The 22,270-nt window shown below is 39.1% G+C and overlaps 1 pseudogene; it reads left to right on the forward strand.

The window, feature by feature from the left end:
• The first annotated feature begins 266 nt into the window (after positions 1-266).
• LOC149179823 (phospholipase A1-Igamma1, chloroplastic pseudogene) lies at positions 267-1,631 on the forward strand (annotated as a pseudogene).
• Positions 1,632-22,270: the final 20,639 nt, after the last annotated feature.

Consider the following 22,270-nt stretch of genomic DNA (forward strand, 5'->3'; position numbering starts at 1 on the left):
CATGAGTCCACGAATAGTAATTCTGACTGCGTCCGCGAATACTAACTCTCATTGTGACCCTTCTTCTAAACTTCCATATGTCAAGATTGATAGATTCCTCCTAAATTTGTATATATACTCTCTAACGATTACTTCATCTTTGTCAATCGATTCTATCTCCACAATCTTTCCGAAAACAAACCCATTAAAAGCCGCAGCCTCCTACACAATTTGTTTCAAAAAACTGCATGCAGCATCTGAATTCTAATTGTAAACTCCGAAATACGATGGTTCGATTTGCATTTCCCCTTTCTAGAAAGGATTTGTGGGGTTTACAGATGAAGAATCCATTCAGTCCCTCTTCCCCGGCAATAAATAATGGAGATGGTGATCAACCCGCACAGACAGGGCTACCACAAGTTGCTTATTTGTGGCGAGATATCCAGGGTGTCAACTCTTGGAAAGGATTGCTTGATCCCATGAATCCAATTCTGAAAGCTGAGATTCTCAGATACGGAGAATTTGCTCAGCTTTGCTATGACGCGTTTGATGACAGAGACTATTCTCAATATTATGGAACTTGTAAGCACAGTAAACGCTCTATTTTCCAGAAAATGGGTTTCCCTCATTCCGGTTATCAAGTAACCAAATATATATACGCAAATGTTGGTGCTTTACGATCCTCTTTTGGCGAAAAATCAATGGACGAAGGTGTTTGGATAGGCTTTATTGCGGTTTGCACGGATCCAAATGAGATAGAGAGGCTGGGAAGACGAGACATAGTGGTTGCGTGGCGAGGAACGCGAACAGCGCAAGAATGGATGCAAAATTTCAAAGACATATTAGTTCCACTGCCCCCTACAGTAGGTCATGTGAATGTACAAAAAATTGCAGATCCAACTGTCCGAATAGAAAAGGGATTTCTGTCTTGTTATACTTCCGCGGATGAGGGTTCTAAAAAATGCAGTAGAAGCGCCAGGGATATTGTGGCGGGCGAGATCACACGGCTGCTGCAACAATACAAGGACGAGAGGCTGAGCGTAACATTGACAGGACACAGCTTAGGAGCTGCGCTTGCAACGTTAAGTGCATATGACGTTAAAGAAATAGTTAAGATGCAGGGCATACGTGCTCCTGTCACCGTGTTTGCCTTCGCCTCTCCCCGTGTAGGAAACTCAACGTTCGCCCAACGTATGGAGGAGATTGGCGTGAATGTTCTGAGGTTGGTAAACGAGCACGATGTTGTTCCTAACGTCCCTGGTCTTTTTATGAACGAGAACATGGGATGGGTGAGCAAACTACTCAGTTGGTTTCCCTGGACATATTTTCATGTGGGTATCCAGGTTTGCCTGCACAACGATAACTCTCCCTTCTTGAAGCCCACTCATAATCTCTCTGACTTTCATAATTTAGAGGTTTATCTCCATTTGCTGGATGGCTACGTTGGGGAAAACAAATCCTTCAAATCTTCAGGTAGGGATCCAGCTCTTGTCAATAAGAGCTGTGACTTATTGATCAATAGCCTTCATATTCCGTCCCGCTGGTGGCATGAAGGAAACAAAGGTCTAGTAAAAAATGCAAATGGTAAATGGACATGGCCTGCTAGATCTCCTCGATCTCCCGATGCGGACTATGAACCGCACCAGATATGACCAATTCGTATTTTGTAATTTACAAGTGTGATGTCTATACTGAACTGTTTAATTGAATATTACGGTGCCATGCCAGTCAACTTTAATCAAATAACAACGAGCAGCTAATCGATGCATGACAAATTGAAAAACTGTCAAACTAATCGATGCATGGCAAATGGAAATCTGAAAAGGAAGATCCTTTATCTACAAAGGCCAGCTCTTCACTCGTTATCATTTATAAATTAATACGCGATGTACATTTTTTTTTATTGATAGGGTAAAGCCGAAGTTGTTTTCGCTGGCATTGACGGGAGGAACAATATAGCCAATTTTTTTTAATGGCGTATTCTAATATTTATGCTGTTTTGTTCTGTATGAAAATTTAGGTTATTTTTCGAAAAAAATTGATATGGATTTTTGTAAATTTAAGTAAAAATTATCAAATTTTATAATTTTAGGTGTTTTAATAATTTTAATAATGTTTTAATAATTTTAATGATGCTGAGTTTATTTCCATTATAAAAACAATGATTTAAACACGGTCTCTCCCCAAATTCTAACCATTTTTACAGACGTCCATAAAACAATTCATTCACCTCCATAAAACAACTCCATTTTTTAGATAAAGTAAAACCTAAATTGTTTTCGCAAATATTAACTACAGGAACAATTTTACCGAGACAACCAAATTCTGACCAAAATCAGGAAGTATTTAAATAGTATTTATGGTCATGGAACTTGATTCAACGTCATTAACAACTCATTAGCACCCAAAATTCCAAAGCTTCACCGCCGTAACTGAATTTCCAAGACAATTTCCATTATTTTCACCCAAAATTGTTACTCCTCGAAATACGCGTTTTCAATGCAATTGTCAAACTCTATAATACGTGTAATGATGGAATGCATATGAGATAACAATAGTCTGTTAAAGTGTCAAACGATTGAATGCAAATCATATAATAATTATTGTTTTATGGTTGATAAATTCTTTAAACTAGTAAACATAAAAATAAGTTTTCAATATAAAATTATTTTATTTAGTAAAATTATTTATGTAATTTATATAATAACTATAATATAATAAAAAAATATTATAATAATAATTTAAATAACTATGTAATATTAATAACCTATCTATCTTAATCACATAACTTAATTTATAACTTAAATATATAATTTAATAATTATATAACTTATCTTCGTAACTTAATTTATAACTCAAATATATAATTTAATAATTATATAAATTAATAGTTACCAATGAAGACTTGAATGCTATAAGGTGAAGAAATAAAAATACTTTTAACTTTTCAAAAGTTATATTAATTATAATAAATATCAAGTAGTAATACTCAATTTATTACAAATTTTGGTTACGTAAATTATTAAAATAAATTAAAATATGCCATACTTAAAAGTAAGTAAAATAGGTATTTAATTTTAAACATTTAATACAACAAAAGCATTTAGATAATAATAACCATTTAAATAATAACTATAATATTAATAACCTACTTTAATAATATAATATTAATAACCTACTTTAATAATATAACTCAAGTTGTAAATTTAATATATAATCTAATAATTATAGAAAATAGTTATCATTGAAAAGTTAAAAGGCACATGGTTTTTTTTTTATAAATTTTAACAGGGATTATAATGATTATAAAGTATAAAGTAATATGTAGAAATTTGGTGTAATGATTATAAAACGTATAAAGTAATATGTAGAAATTTGGTAATAGAATTGCAACTGCTCAAGAAATTTTAATCTAAATCAAGATACACAATTCTATTCTACTGGTTTACAAAATTCAATTCACAATTTAGAACGACAATCTCAGACATGCAATAAGAAATAACACTCATGCATAGTACTTTTTCTAGGTGAACCCAAGTGGGAAAAACCCCTCAAGTCTCTTTGCATTAATTGGATAAATAGAGATGTATTAAAACTTCTAGCTCAGTTCCTTCGATCCAGACTTAGTCAATTTCTGCCTCTTCGTGAGCCCCTATTTCCTTCCGCAATTCCTAGAGATTGAGCCCCTATGTTTTGGGAATTTTCCTTCAATTTATTGCACAATTCCCAAGGATTGATCATTTGACTACACGCAACACTTGTACACTCAAACTAGTATACAACTGCTTGTTACACTACCTTGGAATCTCCACCACAACAGGGAACTCAAATTCTCTACATGCACTAGTTATTTTAGCTTGATTGATCATTTAATTGGATGATCACTAAGTTAGACGGTTGTCCCACTCCACAACTGACCTTCCATTAGTTCCTCTAATTATTAGAACTAGTTTAACTGAACACAACTGGATATAACTGAACTGAATTACTAAAATTTAGAAATCACATATGCTTAACTGAACTCCAAGCCCTCTAACTCAAATTTACTGAGCTAACTGAGTGAAAAGAGCCATGTCACACAAGTTAACTACACCCACATTGTCTGTTGATGTGGAATTTCAAATTTTCTCAATTTGACAAAGGCAAAGTCAAATTGAGACTTCCTTGTTGCACTTCTCAACACTCCCTCTGAGCAAGAAAGGGATTATCAACCACCCCTATCTTGCACCTATGGAACTCGAACTTCCCTCTTGACAAAGCCTTTGCTAAGATGTCAACAACTTGTTCCTATGTCAGAATATATTGTAGCAACATTATCCGCCTCTGTACAGAGTCCCGTAAATGATGATACTAGATATCTATATGGTTGGATCGATCATGAAATACCATATTCTCAAAGAGATTAATGGATCTTTGATTATCACAATTGATCACAATTAGATCGATCATCTTACCAAACAATCCCATATGTATCTTTCTCATCCATATCGTCCCACATGCTACTTGACTTGCAGTCATGTATTTTTCTTCTACTAAGCTGAGCGCCACAAATATTTGCTTCCTGTTATACCAGGAAACCGTCATTGACCCAACATTGAAAATTCAACCAAATGTACTCTTTCATTCGAATGGACACCCTACCCAATCTGCATCTGTGAAGCCACAAAACTTCATTCCATGTGTATCCATGTGTACGTTTGTACCATAATCCATACTACATAGTGCCTTTGAGGTACCGTAAAAAATGCTTAGTTGCCTTCCAATAAAATTTGGTCAGCCTAACCACATCTTGGCTCAGCTCGTTGACTGCATAGAACATATATGGTCGTGTGTTCACGAGATACATTAGTGAACCCACTAACTGTTGTTAAATGGTAGCATCCACCTCTTCACCTAAAGTGGTAGTCTCCTTCTTCCATTTGGTCACTAGAGGTGTCTCCATGGGCTTACAACTCTCCAGGTAGAATCTCTGTAATATCTCATTGGCATACTTCCCTTGAGACACAAACGATTCCCCATTACCTTTCCATACTTCTAGCTTGAGGAAGTAGTCCATGAGACCCATGTCCTTCATTTCAAATTCCTTTTCAAGGTCCTCCTTTCAAGTGTTGGTCAGTTGTTCATCACTTATTAATATTAAATCATCAAGATATAAAACAATGATAAGCAATTTACCTTCTACCAAAATATAATAGATGTTCACATCCACTTCACTTTTGGTGACTCTCAAACCAATTTGATAATTTTTGATCCTAGTGTACCAAGCATGGGGTGCTTGTTTGAGACCGTACAATGCTCACCTGATTTTGCACACATGAGACTCCCGATCAAATGTCTCAAAACATTTTGGTTGTTCAATGTACAACTCCCCCTCAATAACACCATTAGAAATATTGTTTTTACATCCATCTGGTGGACCTTTGTTAAACTTGGAAACTAGGGCCAAACTCACCTAGGACAACTCACATGATGAAGATGATATTTTTATTGGATTCCTCTTTCTGAGAGGTGTAGGATTGATCTAAATATCATCTCATTCTCATAAGTACAAATGGAATTATGAATTTATTTCTTCTATGGACAAATTGATAAGGTCAGCCAAAAGTCTAGTGTAGGCTCCTAAAGCCCAACAGACATGTCTCTACACCCTCAATGTTGTGTATATATAGAGGAGTCATTTTCCTCATTTGGTCACTCATCATCATTCATGTTTCTATCTCCTCTCCTCATTGGTTCGTACAACAAGTAGGAGCAACTCTTCTTCTCTATGCGTTGACTGAAATTGCAAGCCTAAAATTTCAGATCTTTTTTTGCGCTATTATAGGGAAGTTGACCAACGTTGACTGAGGGTAAAACTTCATCTTTTGGCAACATCTTTCAGGCACGAAATTAGTTTTTCATAGACCGCAACTCCTAACACAAAAACTGAGGTGTTTGTAGTTGTTTGACCACCATTTAATGCAGATCTGTTGACTGTAGAAGTTTACTGTGCGTTAACCAAGTTTGACCAGATTTTTCAGGACTATTTGGGCTAACTTGGACTATCTTTGGAGGCCAAGTTGACTAGATTTGACTAAGCTGAATTGAAAGAAAATTTCTGTTGATTTTACCAACATTGACTTTCTTCTTAAGGCATCATGTTGACTGCAGCTTGACTGGACTGTTTTCATAGTCTTTGGGCAAGTAAATTTTGTATATTGTACTCTCTCTCTCTGCTGAACTTTTGAAGAATAATAAGAAGATTTGATCAAAGGGTTTTTCCCATATTGGGGTTTTTCCCTAGCATCCACCAAATATAGTGTCCTCTTGTCTTGCCTTGTCTTCCGCTTATTGTTTATGTCCTATCTCCATTTACTATCAATGTTAATGTGATTGCTACTCTCAAAATTGATATTGGGCTAATAAGAAAATTGAAGTAAATTTGTCTAAAGCATAGAGCATACAATTTTTATCTAAAATTATTATGGTATCAGAGCTGAGGTGAAGACAAAGACTAATCAAGAGTAAGAAGAGAAATCACTGAGATTTTTTTATCAATGATAAGACTCAATGGCCTCCTCATCTTACTTCAAATCTGATGACAAGCTCAATGATAAGTTTGATTATCATGCATGGAAGATGTCCCTTGACTTGACTTTGGAAGAGAATGATGCTATGGACTATGTGCAGGGAAAGATTATTGAACCTCTTTCAAATGCACCGACTGTCGCAAAGACAAATTATAAGAAAGGTGAAGTCAAAGCTAAGAAGATAATCAGGGATTATATTCATAAGCATTTTGTTGCTTACATCTCCAATTTGGCCACATCTAAGGATATGTACAACAAGTTGGTTAGCATGTTCAAAGCTAGCAATGAAAACCAAGTCCTCTTTCTCAAGAACAAGTTGAAGGACATAAATAAGGGAAGAGGAGAATATATCCAATCCTACATCATGAGGATCACCAAAATAAAAAATGATCTTCTTTCAATTGGAGAAGTTATTGCTCACTCTCATTGGCCTTGGAGGTCTCCTTCATGAAGGGGATGTGTTCAACACTACTATCCTCAACAATGGCCGAATTCCAAGTTTTGATGAATTGCTGACTAGATGTACTCAAGAAGAAACAAGGATGATAGAAAGAGACATGCCTTAAAATAGGAACAATCCTACTGCATTCTCCACTCATGCTAAAAATAAGAACAATGTAGGTTCAAAGAAGCAATGTCAAGGAAGATCGGGATTCAAAGATGGTGATGAGCCCCAAAAATGGACAATTATTTGGGCTCATTCAACCTCCTAATTTGACTTAATCCACCATTCTCATTAGTTTATTGCATGTTTTTGATTATTTTTATGTTAATAGAGTGAATTTGGTTAGTCGTTATGCCAACAAGTCTAATGGGTGCTTTGTGTAGCCTTTTTGGTCAACTTGGAGACAAAATTGAAGGTCTTAATGAGCACTTGGCAGCCAAATTCGTGGGAGAACAAGCTAGAGGATTTGTAGGAAGGTGTCCCCTTCATTTATGGGCCCTTACCTAGAATTCTCCACCATCAGCTCGGAGTTCAAAGGCCACCAAATCAATGAGCACAAGGGCAGCCAAGCAAGTCAAGTAGGACTGTTGTTAACTACAAGTCTTGGGCAGCCAAGTCCCTAAATTTTAGGAGGACTGTTGGGTCCTCAAATTGTATAAATAAGAAGGCTTAGGGCCTCAATTTGGTTAGCTAGTAGTTAGTCATTTTGGGGAGCTAGTTGGTAGTCATTTTGTAGCTAGTAGTTAGCCAGTAGTTAGTCATTTTGTAATTCGATTTGTAGGCCATAGACTAGCTTTGCTTTCAGCTCATTCTCAAGCTCTCCTTGTGGACAGTTTTGATGTAACTCTTCATTCTTGATTAATAAAGATGAATCCAGCTTTGCACCAGCTCTAAATCTCTCTTGGGGGGCTGTAGCTCTTGGGGTTGGGCCCATCTCAAGCGCTCAGTACCTCCCTTGTTTATCTTTATGTGTTTGCTGCGTTCTTAAAATGAAATCTGCTCTTTAGATCTTGCTTTGTTATTTTGGTTGTTTTTGATGGTTAAAGTAGCTTTTTATGGTTAGAATCGATTGGTAGGAGTTTGTCATGCATTTGGCTATTTTTGAATGTTCTTACTCACGTGATGTACATGGTTCTCTTTCCAAACAAAGCTGTTGTTTATTCATTTCATTGACAGTTGGATTAAGTTAGTTAGGACTTGGTTTGTTTGCAAGGATTCATTGATTCGTTTGAATGAGCATTGTGCAGGGCATCTCTATCACCTTCATCACCTCCTCGTTCATCTGAGCCTCGTCCAGATCAGCTCCTCCATCACCAAGTCTGTTTCCTCATCTCCCATTTTCTCTTTTGCCACGTAACCCTACCTTCTTGCTTTTCCATTGCCTAAGCCTTCGTTGATGCAAGTCAGCCTTCCACATCATCTCACCACTCCATCCATCAGTTCCTGGGTCACTTCAGACCCCCATCCTACCTCCATAACCATCCATGCATCTTCCATCAACCATCCATCCTCAAACATCCCATTTCGAAACATCCTGTAGAAGAATTGCAGAACATCCTGTAGAAACCCCTGCAAACTTCCTGTAGAAGTTCATAAACACGGTTGCATGTCATCCAGACTTTGTGAAACTCTCAGAAAGAATGTTAGGGATCCCTTAGACCCTCTCTGTACCATCCCAACCTTCCCCAAAGCATTTCATCCCTTGATCCATCCCTGCATAGTGGAAAACTAGTTAAAAGCACATGCATGATAATTTCAACAACTTAAGAAAAAATACAAAAATATGTTTTCTTCAGATAGTAATAACTTAGACACGTGAATTTTACCTTCTTAGAAGTAATGGAATCTCTTTCAGTAGTTTGCATGCTCTCCTTTGCATCAGTAGGACTAGCTGGTAGAATTAGGGTTTGCTAGGGTTTGTGTTTCTTTTTGGCTTTCAGTTTCTTTTTGCAAAATAGATTAATTTCCTTTGAGATAGCCTTCGTCCATCATTTAGAAAGCTTCTTCTGAGAACATATAGAAGTTGGCTTGAGCCCTAGCGGACTTGTGCCAGCTGACCAAGTGACAGCTGCGACAAGAGCTAGTACTTGTGCATACAACACCGTCGCTTCCAAGTTTGTACGAACTACCAGGTTGATAAAATTAGAGATAGGAAGCCCCAGGAGTTGTAGCATTATTGCTACAATACTGGAGCCCACCATCTTTTTGGCGCCGTTGCCGGGGAAGCAGCAGAGTATTGGTGATTGTTGCTATTCTTCTATTTTCTACTACAACCTTCTGCTAAGTAGTTTATTTCATTTCCATTCTGAAAAAGTAGCATAGACATTTCCTGCTTTCATAGATTAACATTTCCTGCTTTCATAGATTAGCATTTCCTGCTTTCATAGATTAGCATTTCCATTCCTGCAATTTCATTTGAGCAAAATAGATTAGTCCTTTCCTACTTTCATTTCAATTCCGCATTTTCATTTTTGCAAGATAGTTAGTTGCAGTTCAATCTATTTCAGTTTTGCAAGTAGAAGTAGAAAAAAACAAAAATCAACCAAAAGGATTTCATTTCATGCCTTGTAGGAGTAGAGATAAGTTAGAAAAATGATTGCACAACACCCCCACTGCTTCACACAGCCAACGTTCTTCTTCGATGGCTGTGATGAAAGAACCCCTGGGTGGACATCAAGACATATCTGAAGAACCTCTAGGGGAGAAGAAGAAGAAACATTCCTCTGGAGCAAATGGCTACAAGTAGAAATGTTGGGAGCAACATCTTGTCCAAAGATGAATTTGAAAATCAGCTAGAAGATTTCAAGAGTGATATGAGGCAGTTTCTTGCCATGCAACTGGATACCTTGCGGATCCAAAAGAAGCAAGAAGAAGCCAAGAGGGCTTTGGTCATTTTTTGTCCTAGGTGCACTAGAAAGCATCCTAGGAATGAATGTCCATTGTACTCCATAGAAGTGTGTTTTGTCTGTGAAGAATACCATCCTACAGATCAGTGCCCTTCCTTACCCAGATTCAAAGCTGCATATCAGAGAGCCAAATGAGCCACTGAATCACTCTATTACATGAACCAAAGTTGGCCGCATAGACCTAGATCTCATCAGTGGGAACTGCAAGGGACACCCGAGACCTATTATGACCCTTATCAAGCCACTTTCATGCCTTCTTGGGGTCCCCCTGCTCATCCTTCTTGGTTCACACCTCCTCCTTGTTCCTTCACAGATCCATATTATGCCCTACCAGTTGCTCATTCATTTCACTCTTATGCTCAGCCACAGCCTCAATGGAATGCACCTTATCAGGAGTGGAGGCCCCAGTACAACTCTCATCCCGCTCATTTTCCTCCACCACCTGCTCATCCACAACCATCGCCTCCTACTCCACCAAGGCAACCCCAAATGCCTACCCAACCACAATGCCATCCATCTCCATCTCAATTTCACACTTCCACTCAGCTACCCATACCACCATTTCCAAATCCACACATTGGAGTAGCTCAACCCAATTTCAAAGATGAGGCACAACATGTGCAAATGACTCCTCTTGAGCTCAATGATGTTCACCAAAGCTCAGGAAAAGCATTGCAAAAAAGAGATCATCTTGAAAGCATTGAAGGACCAAAGGAAAAAGAAGGTTCCAAAGAGGAGATCAAAGAACCATGGGCTGCACTTGATGAAGAGAAGAGATCAGAATCAGAGATCAAGAAAACTTCCTCATGGTTACCATCAAATCCTCCATGTACTCAAGAGAAAGATCAGCAAAAAGAGGAAGATGAGAAAGTCATGTTCGAAGGTGACATGAAACATGATCCAGATCAGCAAAAGGACCAAGGATATCAAAGCTATATTGAGACATGGTTCCAGACAGTCACTAAGTTGCAGCAGTACTCTCTTCCTCAGCTATGTTTTGTACTTTCAAATTCAGATCATTTTGTCTCTGAAATTTGGATAGTTGTCAAAGCATGCATTCCGAGCTTTCACATCATCTTGTCTCTAATCTCGATGTGCACATGGCTCCATTGGAAGTATTCTTATACTTGAGAATGAGTTTGTTTTTCAAGTAGGGTAGGGTAGAAAAAAGAAAAAAAGACAAAAAAAAAAGAGAAAAAAGAAAAATAAAAAATGAAAAAAGAGGAAAATAGAAATCTAAGGTGAAAACCTCCTCGGAGGCGCCTTAGATTGGCTCATTGATTGAAAACCTCTATGAGGCGGTCAATGGGTTGAAAAAAAAGAGAAAAGAGAATAAGATCTTTGGGTGAAAACCTCCCTTGGAGGCGCCCAAGGCAGGCAATTAGGGTGAAAACCTCCATGAGGCGCCCTAGTTGTTTTTCAAAAAAAAAAAAAGGAGAAAAAGAAAAAAGAAAAATAAAGCTAATCTCCATTGAATAATTTCATGTTGCAGCAGTGACATTGCAGGTTGCAAGAAGGATGTTTCATGACAGGAGGAGCACTCAAATCAAGATCAAAGGAATTTTTCGTGTGCCTTCTACAGGAAGCTCTGTATTTCTACAGGAAACATCCTGTAGAACCTTTGGACAAGCCAAATCCAATTTCAAAAGTGAATTTGATGGTGGGAATATGTTGATTAGGCCTACAAGCACTTGTGTGTCCATCCCTTGCCTTCATCCATCATTTTTTTCACCTCCTTGTGCTTCTCATTGTGCTTCTACAGGAACTTCCTGTAGAAATTGTGGGAAACTAGGCATGCATTTCAAAAAGTGGTTTGGCGAACATGGTAGCTTCCTCAAGGGTTCAGAAGTCCTCATGCAGTCTTCCAACTCCTCCTCCATCATCTCTATACCTGCATCACAACCAAAATTCATTTTGTCATCCCATGCAACCAAAATGCAAAGTGCCTTGAAGCAAAAACACATAGAACAGAATTTGTTTTTCCCATAACTTGAAAACCATGCATCCATTTGACAAACCGTTTTATGTGGAATTGTACAAGGTTGATGACAACATGCCTGAGCAGTTTCATGCAATTCCGGTGCACGGTTTCCAAGAAATCAGCCTCCATCACCATCAGCCATTTTTGCATTTTCTCCATATCCGTGCATCCGTTTTAAAACCTGTTTCATGGGGAGATGCAAATGGGTGATAGTAACCTACCCAAGCAGTTTCAGCCGATTCCGATGCACGGTTTCCGAGAAATCGAGCTCTGAAATCTTCAGCCATTTTCCATTTTTCTCGAAATCCGTGAATCCATTGATCACGATGTTTCTATGGGAGATGCATAATGATGATAGGAACATTCTCACCAAGTTTCAGATTAATCCGCTTCACCGTTTGGGAGAAATGGCGAAAACAAGTTCTGGTCCTGCGAAAATTCAATGGCAGCAGTTTGAGGGTGTAGATCAGAACGTGGAAATGAACTCTTATTGCATGCATCTGGCCAGAGGACACCTGCACAAGGAAACCAGCCATGAATCAGCAACCAAGCCATCATGCAACCATAAAATCAAACGCATGCAGCAACGACAGCCCACAACAGCTCACGACAGCCATTCAACTTCGAGGTATGTGACTGATCTCATTCTTCTATTGCATAGATTTAATTTGAAAACTACATGAATTGATGGGATGGTGGAATTAAGCCACGAATAGAATAAGTTCAACCCGACATTCAGTCCTCTATCACTCATGAAAAATCACGTAGCATGCGTGGATAGTCATTCACGTGGAAGTTGAGAAACACAAGCAATGGTAGATGTGTTGAACTCCAGTGAATAGGGCAGCAGTTGATTAACAAATAGAAGACATGCAGTTCATAACATCACTTCAGTTCGAAAAAAGCCAGCGCGCATTTTTTTTTGCCACCTCACCACAAATCACGCAGTAATTCAAGGGACGCTCGGCTGAAACTCTCACCACTCTTTGTTCAACTGCGGTCAACTGAAGCGCATGTCCACCATCTCCAGATCAGTTAACCAATGGTGCTCTACCAATTTCTGCCTTTTATTCTCGAGATCTCTTCAGTTCCTTAAACACTTCCCGCCTGTCGCACACTACAGGAGTTTCTACAGGAAAGTACAGCAGAGCCTTCTAGAGCAGAAAAGCTTGGATTTTTCTTCGACAAATTGGGAATCCCGAAAGTGGTAGGCTTGAAAAAACACTCTTCCATGCATGATACATCTGGAAGGTGGTGAATTAAAACTATTTTTGAATAAGAAAGTATGAAAGAAATCTGTTTGTGGGTCAAGAATGGTAGTTTTCCTATGTGATACACGAAATTTTTCAGTTGGTTATGCATCACATTCCCCTCCACAGGTCCTATTAACAAATTTCTCCTGTACAAAAGTTAAAGCACTGTGAGTACTAACATGTGCATGAAGGATGTGAAATTTATGTGGTTGTATGCGTGCTGGGGATGAAAATTAAGCTCTACACTTTGTTTGTGGGAGCCTAATTCCCTTCTGACAGTCGAGTATTTGGGCAGCAAAAGTCTTGAAACGAGGGAATTGTTGTTCATTGATATCAAACAGCTGAGGAATTCTTCCTTGAGTCCAAGGGGAAACTATAAACAACATTTCTGTTTCTGAAAAAAGAATAAGAAAAAGGGAGCACTCTTACCATGCCAGGGGGATTCATGATTTTGCATTATCCATGGTTGTCATGTGAACTTACACTTCCTCCAGCAGTGAGGAAAAAGAAGCAGTGGCCGAGGGAAAGAAAGAAACAGGCCAGAAGACCCCGACCACAGTGCAGGAGAAAGAACAAAAGAGGAAGCATGAGAAAAAGGATGACAAAGAAGAAGGTGACACACCCATCTTGTTAGCAAGAGAAAAGAGGTTGAAGAGCAGAATGGACAAAGCTGAGGTGGTCCACATCAGCCCAAGTACGTCATCAGCACCTGCAACCAAACCAAAAAGCAAAACCCATGCAGCAAAGCAAGCAAAGGTGGTGACACCCGTGTCTACAGGAAAGCAGAAACATGCTTCTACAGGAAGCCCGAAAATAGTAAAAGGGTCTTCTACAGGAAGCCTGAAAATCATTGAAAAAGGGGCTTCTACAGGAAGCCCGAAAACTACCAAAACAGGGGCTTCTACAGGAAGCCCGAAATTGGCTAAAACAGGGTCTTCTACAGGAAGCCTTAAAAAGGCGAAACCTAAGGAGAAGAAGGCAGACATCCTAGCTAGGGAGGCAGCAGCTGTGCTGGCCGCCCTAAGTACCTCTCCCAAGCCGAAGGAGAAGTAAAAGAGGGAGCTTCCACTATTTTTTAAGGCAAGAAAGGGTATGCAGATAAGAATTGGCAGACCCCAAACCACAGTCAAAGAAGCAAATTGTCATTGAGGACACACAAGCTAAACAAAAGAAAGAGTCTCCTTCAAAGAGATACATCATCTATGAATGAGGAAGCTAAAAGCCTTCACCTAAAGAGAGCAAATCAAGATGATGGACTCAAAGACAGTTCTACAGGAAGCTGAGACAGTTCTACAGGAAGCTACAGGACTTTCTACAGGAAGTGCTGTATTTTTAACAGAAACATCCTGTAGAAGCCTTTGGGCAGGCCAGAATCAACTATGGAGAGGGATTGGAAGCTTGAAGTCTGTTGAGGAGGCGTGCAACCACTCTTTTCTTCCATCCTCCACTGGTTTCATATCCTTTCACCACCATTGCCGCCATCATATTGAATATACTTGCACAATCATACCAAGGCTGAGAATTCACTAGGAAAAGGAACATGCAGTGGGATGAAGCAAAGAAGCATGGTTTCATGACAGAAAAGAGGACATCACTTCAGAAGCTTGGCATGACAAGGAGGCCACCAGGGCCATCAAAGATGAGGAGAGAGATTGGTTGCTCAGAGGATGAGCAACACTTTCAGTAGGGGGGTGATGATGAGCCCCAAAAATGGACAATTATTTGGGCTCATTCAACCTCCTAATTTGACTTAATCCACCATTATCATTAGTTTATTGCATGTTTTTGATTATTTTTATGTTAATAGAGTGAATTTGGTTAGTCATTATGCCAACAAGTCTAATGGGTGCTTTGTGTAGCCTTTTTGGTCAACTTGGAGACAAAATTGAAGGTCTTAATGAGCACTTGGCAGCCAAATTCGTGGGAGAACAAGCTAGAGGATTTGTAGGAAGGTGTCCCCTTCATTTATGGGCCCTTACCTCGAATTCTCCACCATCAGCTCGGAGTTCAAAGGCCACCAAATCAATGAGCACAAAGGCAGCCAAGTAAGTCAAGTAGGACTGCTGTTAACTACAAGTCTTGGGTAGCCAAGTCCCTAAATTTTAGGAGGACTGTTGGGTCCTCAAATTGTATAAATAAGAAGGCTTAGGGCCCCAATTTGGTTAGCTAGTAGTTAGTCATTTTGGGGAGCTAGTTGGTAGTCATTTTGTAGCTAGTAGTTAGCCAGTAGTTAGTCATTTTGTAATTCGATTTGTAGGCCATAGACTAGCTTTGCTTTCAGCTCATTCTCAAGCTCTCCTTGTGGACAGTTTTGATGTAACTCTTCATTCTTGATTAATAAAGATGAATCCAGCTTTGCACCAGCTCTAAATCTCTCTTGGGAGGCTGTAGCTCTTGGGGTTGGGCCCATCTCAAGCGCTCAGTACCTCCCTTGTTTATCTTTATGTGTTTGCTGCGTTCTTAAAATGAAATCTGCTCTTTAGATCTTGCTTTGTTATTTTGGTTGTTTTTTATGGTTAAAGTAGCTTTTTATGGTTAGAATCGATTGGTAGGAGTTTGTCATGCATTTAGATCTTTTTGAATGTTCTTACTCACGTGATGTACATGGTTCTCTTTCCAAACAAAGCTGTTGTTTATTCATTTCATTGACAGTTGGATTAAGTTAGCTAGGACTTGGTTTGTTTGCAAGGATTCATTGATTCGTTTGAATGAGCATTGTGCAGGGCATCTCTATCACCTTCATCACCTCCTCATTCATCTGAGCCTCGTCCAGATTATCTCCTCCATCACCAAGTCTGTTTCCTCATCTCCCATCTGCTCTTTTGCCACGTAACCCTACCTTCTTGCTTTTCCATTGCCTAAGCCTTCGTTGATGCAAGTCAGCCTTCCACATCATCTCACCACTCCATCCATCAGTTCCTGGGTCACTTTAGACCCCCATCCTACCTCCATAACCATCCATGCATCTTCCATCAACCATCCATCCTCAAACATCCCATTTCGAAACATCCTGTAGAAGAATTGCAGAACATCCTGTAGAAACCCCTGCAGACTTCCTGTAGAAGTTCATAAACACAGTTGCATGTCATCCAGACTTTGTGAAACTCTCAGAAAGAATGTTAGGGATCCCTTAGACCCTCTCTGTACCATCCCAACCTTCCCCAAATCATTTCATCCCTTGATCCATCCCTGCACAGTGGAAAACTAGTTAGAAGCACATGCATGGTAATTTCAACAACTTAAGAAAAAATACAAAAATATGTTTTCTTCAGATAGTAATAACTTAGACACATGCATTTTACCTTCTTAGAAGTAATGGCATCTCTTTCAGTAGTTTGCATGCTCTCCTTTGCATCAGTAGGACTAGTTGGTAGAATTAGGCTTTGCTAGGGTTTGTGTTTCTTTTTGGCTTTCAGTTTCTTTTTGAAAAATAGATTAATTTCCTTTGAGATAGCCTTCGTCCATCATTTAGAAAGCTTCTTCTGAGAACATATAGAAGTTGGCTTGAGCCCTAGCGGACTTGTGCCAGCTAACCAAGTGACAGCTGCGAGAAGAGCTAGTACTTGTGCATACAGCACCATCGCTTCCAAGTTTGTACGAACTACCGGGTTGATAAAATTAGAGATAGGAAGCCCCAGGAGTTTTAGCATTATTGCTACAATATTGGAGCCCACCAGATGGAAGAAAGGGTAGATGCTTCATTTGTAATAGGTTTGGCCACTATGCTAGGCAGTGTCCTAATATATGGGATACACCTCGGGATGATGATAGCAACAACCGCAACATTTTCAGGGGCAACAACAATAAAAGGAATGGTAGGTTCAACAAGAAAGGAAAAAGGAATGATCTCACTACTCAACATGGAAATGGTCGACCTCCCAAAAGATCAAGAAACTTCGGGTATGATGAATCTAATGTTGTACATAATAAGAAAAAAGAATTTTATCTTATATCTGCCCTCTCTACTACCTCTCCTATGGATACCTTGGGAAATTGGATGATTGATAGTGGTTCCTCAAGGCACTTCACTGGGTATAAGGAAGCTCTTTCAAATCTGATTGAAAATTATACAAATTTCGAAATCATTCTTGGAGACAATGCCACCTATCCCATGAAAGGAGTTGGGAATATTACTCTTCAATTGAATCAAGATAATACCATTCATCTACAAGAAGTACTATATGTACCTGATCTAAAGAAGAACCTGGTATCTATCCTGAAAATGGAGGACAAAGTATTCAAGGTAGCATTCACTGATGGAAAGGTATGTGTTTGGAAGAAAAATTTCAAAGAATCATTTACTCTTGGATTCAGGGTTGATACCATATATTATGTTGGAGGAAGTCCATTGGGAGCTATGTCTTGTGACACATCTCTTCAATCTGAATTATGGCACTATAGGTTTACTCATCTACATTATAAAGTCCTACATGATGCAAGGAAGATGGTGATAGGTATGATCGAATTTAAATTTGAACATGAAGGTGTTTGTGAGGGATGTACCGAATGAGAACATACAAGGGGACCATTCCCCTCAAGTGAGAACAATACTACCAACATTTTGCAATTGGTTCATTCTGATTTATCTGGTATGTTGCCTATGACATCTTTGGGAGGATATTTATATCGTGTTATCTTTGTGGGTGACTTCTCTCGCAAAACTTGGATTTATTTCTTCAAGAAGAAGGACAAAGTGTTCACATGGTTCTGCTCTTTCAAAGCCTTGGTTGAAAATCAAATGAGGAAGAAGATAAAAATACTGAGGGCCGATAATGGAACCAAATACGAATCAAATGAGTTCAATGACTATTATAGAGAAGCTAGCATTAAGAGGGAGACTACTATCACATATAATCCTGAGAAAAATTGTGTTGCTAAAAGGAAGAATCGTTCTATTATAGAAGCCACTCGTGCCATGTTTCATGATCAAGGCCTTCCGAAGTTCTTATGGGGAGAAGATACCAACACAGCCACGTATATTCAAAATAGATGCCCACATCAAGCATTGGACTCCAAAACTCCCGAATAATTTTTCACCGGTAAGAAACCTAATGTTTCTCACTTTAGAATATTTGGTAACCCTGTGTATTTTCATGTGTCGAAAGAAAGGAGAAGAAAATTGGATACATCTGGGAATAAAGGAACATTTGTGGGCTACAATGAAACTTCAAATGCATATAGATTCTATGTGCCTGGTCAAAGAGAAGTGGAAATAAGTCATGATCTCACCTTTGATGAAGATGTTGCCCTTGGGAAGATTAGGAACCTTCCTATTCCAAGGAAGGACAAAGAAGTAGATACAGGAAAGTAGGGAGAACCACAGGATGAGCTAATGCTTGATGTTGAAGAACTAATGGATCACATTGATCCACATCCTCATGAACCATCCTCCTCAAAAAGGAGACCCTCGTGGCTTAGGGAAACTCTCAAATATATCGAGAGATATATTGCACCTCGGGGACATTTCGTGAAAGTAAGAATCCGAATAGGTACCAAGGGTACTTATCTGCCATGAACACCATTATTCAAATTAAGCCTTGCACATTCGAAGAAGTTGTGAAACACCAAATTTGGAAGGATGCTATGAACAAAGAGTATGAGTTGATTATGAAGAATGATGTTTGGGATGTGGTCCATAGACCCAAGAATAAATCTGTTGTCACCTCGAAATAGATCTACAATATCAAGCATGGAGCTAATGGAAGTGTTGAAAAGTTCAAGGCCAGGTTTGTTGCTCGAGGCTTCTCTCAAAACGAAGTTGTCCCAATATACCACCATCCATTCAATAATTGCCCTTGTTGCCTCACAAGGATGGAATTTACATCAAATATATGTCAAAACCTCCTTCTCACATGGCTCACTTAAGGAGGAAGTTTACGTTGAACAACCCGAGGGGTTCAAAGTTCAAGATCGAGAGACACATGTATGCAGGTTGAATAAAGCCCTCTATGGGTTGAAGCAAGCTCCCCTGGCTTGGTATGAGAGGATAGAAGGTTATCTGATGATGCTGGGTTTTACAAGAAGTGAAGCTGATATGAACCTTTACTTTAAGGTTGAAAATGATAGATCTCTCATCTTGCTAATTTATCTAGATGATCTCTTTATGACAGGTGCAGGCCCTCTTATTTATCAATGCAAGAGGGAATTGGCTTCTGGATTCGAGATGAAGGACCTAGCATTGATGCACTACTTCCTAGGCTTGGAGGTCTGGCAAAAGTGAGGTGAGATTTTCCTTTCCCAAGGAAAATATATTTTGAAGGTACTTTAAATATTTGGGTGGTGGATTGTAAGTCTGTGACTACTGTAATGGAACTTAACTTTAGGAAGTTATGCGGAAGTGCTTCCGAGCTTGATTTGGGAAATCCTTCTGAGTATTGTCAACTCGTGGAGACCCTGATGTTCTTGGTGAACTCACATTCAGACATATTGTTTGTTGTGAATACATTGAGTCAATTTATGGTTGAGCTGCATCACATACATTGGATTGTTTCCAAGAATCTCTTGAGATGTCTCTGGGGCACAATAACCTATGGACTGAGATACATTGCTAGGAATTTTATGCTCCATGGTTATTCTAATGATGACTGGGATGTCAATGTAGTGGATCATAAGAGCACATCGAGATGTTGCTTCTCACTAAGTTCTGCTTTGATATCTTGGATGAGAAGGAAGAAGAAATCGATTGCTTTGAGCACCGTTGAGGCTAAATATATTGTTGCTAGTATGGCCTCCTATGAATTTGTTTGGTTGAGGAAGCTCTTTAGTGAGTTGTTGGGACATGTGCTGGATACCATTGTGGTTTACTGTGACAACCAAAGTGGGATTCGTCTTTTTGAGAATCTCGTGTTTCATGACCACTCCAAGCATATTGATATCAGGTATCACGTTATTTGGGATATAGTACAAGGATGACAAATAAGGCTCCACCACATTAGGAATAATAATCAAGTCATGAATATTCTTACAAATCCCATAGGGAAGGTCAAAAAATCTTAACCTTCCATGAACGCCTTGGAGTCGTGGAGAGACCCTCTTATGAGGGTCCCATTTGAGTTGGATATTGAGCTCTAGGAGCTCCGGGGGGTTGGGGGTACTTCTTGGAGCTATGAGCGACCATAGGGTCAGCTTTTCACCTTACCCTAGTGGTGCGCTATGTACAGGGTGAGTGGTTCACCTTCCCCTGTGATACCCCATGATGGTTGATATATGCATAAGATGAGTGGTTCACCTTCTCCTATGGCATATGATTAGGAATAATGTTTCACCTTCTCCTGTTGATAAATCCTCCCCATGCAGTCTGGGACTCATGGGAAGTACCTCGCATCTGGCCAATGAGTAGGGCAATGAGGATAGGGACCATAGTACTACCGATGGACACATCATGTACTACCATACTCCCTATACTAGGATGTTTGATATTGATTTTGGATCAATGGAGACTGACTTTGGGTTAGTGGAGAGTTGTATGATACACTCTTGATCATTTCTTCTTTATTATTTCTTCATGTTTCAATAGAGAAAAGCAGGGATGTCAGAGATGGTATAGATTGACAGATGGTTTGGCCCGTGGATTTCTCCCTAGTTGAGAGGAAGTGTTAAAATTGGAAACTAGGGCCAAACTCCACCCTAGATAGCTCATATGATGGAGATGATATTTTTATTGGATTCCTCTTTTCGAGAGGTGTAGGATTGATCTCATCTCATTCTAACAAGTACAAATAGAATTATGAATTTATTTCTTATATGGACAAATTGTTAAGGTCGACGGGAAGTCTAATATAGGCTCATGAAGCCCAACAGACGTGTCTCTTCACCCTTAATGTTGTATATATATAGAGGAGTCATTTTCCTCATTTGTTCACTCATCATCACTCATATTTCTCTCTCGTCTCATTGGTTTGTGCAACAAGCAGGAGCAACTCTTCTTTTCTATGCATTGACTTGGGTTGATTAAATATGCAGGTCGAAAATTTGAGATCTATTTTTGGGCTATTACAAGGATGTTGACCAGCGTTGAACGAGGGTCAAACTTCGCCTTTTGACTCTGTTATGTAGGAAGGAACTTTTTTTTCTTAGGTCACAGCTCCTGGCACAAAAATCAATGTGTTTACAACTGTTTAACCAATGTTGACTACAGAGTCGTTGACCGCAAAACTTGACTGTGCGTTGACCAAGTCTGACTAGATTTTTCGGGATTGCTTTGGACTGATTTGGAATATCTGTGGAGGCTGAGTTGATTGGGTTTGACTTAGCTGAATTAAAGGAAAATTTTTGTTGGTTTGACCAGCGTTAACTTTTTGGTTAGGGCATTCTATTGACTACAGTTTGACTAGACTGTTTTGACAGTGTTTGGGCGAGTGAATTTTGTATATTGTACTCTCTCTCTGCTGAACTTTTGAAGAATAATAAGAAGATTTGATCAAAGGGATTTCCCCACATTGGGGTTTTCCCTGGAATCCACCAAATATTGTGTCCTCGTGTCTTGGCTTGTCTTCTGATTATTTTTTATGTTCTATTTGCATTTACTATCAATGTTAATGTGATTTCTAATCTAGAAATTGATATTGGGCTGATAAGAAAACTGAAGTAAATTGTTCTAAAACATAGAACATACCATTATTATCTAAAATTAACAATATTCCACCCCATTTGCACAACTATTTCAAGAATTGATCTAATGGATGAATACCTTGCTATAAGAGCAAAGGTTTCCTCATAGTCAATTCCCTCAACTTGATAGAATCCTTTTCCCACAAATGTAATCACCTCCTCCCACATTTACTCGCTTTCACTGGCTTTCTTGGGTAAACATACAATGAGGGTCACTATAATAAGAGTCAACGTCCTATATGACCTTAAGGAAATGGAGTCGACAACTTGAGACCTTACAGACTTCCCTCAAGTACTAGAGAACCTCCAGGAGAAACGCAACCCCTCCAGGTGTCCAACCCCTGAGATAACACTCTTTTTCAGTTATTTATAGCCCCAGTTGCTCCCGTTCCAAGGTATGAAAATGAATATAAGCCTCCATTCACATTAATAAGCTTGTCTCCATGCGGCTGTAAACTTTTCCAGTCAATTCTATGCCAGTAACCCCGAATTTTAAGCCACTTTTTCAGGGCCAAGACTCAGGCCTC

The sequence above is a fragment of the Pinus tabuliformis genome, chromosome 3_2 (assembly GCF_031772625.1).
Source record: "Pinus tabuliformis cultivar Carrire ecotype Pingquan chromosome 3_2, CPIR1, whole genome shotgun sequence".
Lineage (NCBI taxonomy): Eukaryota > Viridiplantae > Streptophyta > Pinopsida > Pinales > Pinaceae > Pinus > Pinus tabuliformis.